This window comes from Rhincodon typus, chromosome 23 (assembly GCF_021869965.1).
Source record: "Rhincodon typus isolate 14 chromosome 23, sRhiTyp1.1, whole genome shotgun sequence".
NCBI classification, from domain to species: Eukaryota; Metazoa; Chordata; class Chondrichthyes; order Orectolobiformes; family Rhincodontidae; genus Rhincodon; species Rhincodon typus.
In genome coordinates this window covers 6270728-6272418 of record NC_063354.1, presented here as the reverse complement: position 1 = coordinate 6272418, position 1691 = coordinate 6270728, and positions in this window count along the sequence as shown.

Genomic DNA, 1691 nt, shown 5'->3' with positions numbered 1-1691 from the left:
CCAATGGCCACCAGGGAGGGAAATCTGCCATCCCTCACCTGGTCTGGCCTACATGTGGCTCCAGACCCACAGCAATGTGGTTGACTCTCAACTGCCCTCTGAAATGGCCTAACATACCACTCAGTTGTACAAATCGCTACAAAGTCTGAAAGAAATGAAACCGGATGGATCACTTGGCATCAACCGAGGCACCGGAAAAGACAACAGCATAAACAGCCCTGTCGACGCGGCAAAATCCTCCTCACTAACATCTGGGGGTTAGTGCCAAAATTGAGTCAGCAGAGTTGGCAGCACAATGGTATATAGTCGGGACGGTGTTGCTCTAGGAGTCCTCAACATTGATTGCAGACCCCATGAAGTCTCATGGTTTCAGGTTAAACATGGGCAAGGAAACCTCCTGCTGATTACCACATACTGTCCTCCCTCAGCTGATGAATCACTACTCCTCAATGTTGAGCAACAATGAGAAGAAGCACCGAGGATGGCAAGGGCACAAAATATACTCTGGAGGGGGATTTCAATGTCCATCACCAACAGTGGCTCAGCAGCAGTACTACTGATCGAGCTGGTTGGGTCCTAAAGGATATAGCTGCTAGACTGGTTTGCGGCAGGTGGTGAGGGAACCAACAAGAGGGAAAAACATACTTGACCTCATCCTTACTCATCTATCAGCTGCAGTTATATCTGTCCATGACAGTAACGGTAAGAGTGACCATTGCATAGTCCTTGTGGAGACGAAGTCCCGCCTTCACATTAAGAATAATTCCCATCATGTTGTGTGGCACTATCACCGTGCTAAATGGGACAGACTTCGCACAGATCTAGCAACTCAAGACTGGGCATCCATGAAACACTGTGGGCCATCGACAGCAGCAGAATTGTACTCCAGCACAATCTGTAACCTCATGGTCTGGCATATCCCCCACTCAACCATTACCATCAAGCCAAGGGATCAACGCTGTTTCAATGGAGTGTGCAGTAGGGCATGCCAGGAGCAGCACCAGGCATACCTGAGGGTGAGGTATCAACCTGGTGAAGCCACCAAACAGGACTACTTTCACATCAAACAGCGAAAGCAACAAGTGATAGACAGGGCTAAGTGAACCAACAAGTCAGACCTGAGCTCTGCATTCCTGCCACATCCAGTCGTGAATGGCGGTGGACAATTAAACAACTCACTGGAGGAGGCTGCTTCACAAATATCCCCATCCTCAATGATGGAAGAGCCCAGCACATCAGTGATAAGGTTGAAGCATTCGCAGCAATCTTCAGCCAAAAGTGCCGAGTGAATGATGCATCTCGGGCTCCTCCAGTGGTCCCCACCATTACAGATACCAGTCTTCAACCAATTAGGTTCACTCCACAAGATATCAAGAAACGGTTGGAGACACTGGATACTTCAAAGGCTACGGGCCCTGACAACATTCCGGCAATAATACTGAAGACTTGTGCTCCAGAACTTGCCGCTCCTCTAGCCAAGCTGTTCCAGTACAGTTACAACACTGGCATCTACCCAGCAATGTGGAAAATTGCATAAGTATGTCCTGTACACGAAAAGCAGGACAAATCCAACCCAGCCAATTACCGTCGCATCAGTCTACTCTCAATCATCAGTGAAGTGATGGAAGGGGTCATTAACAGTGTATTCGAGCAGCACCTGCTCAGTGACGCCCAGTTTGGGTTCTGCCAGG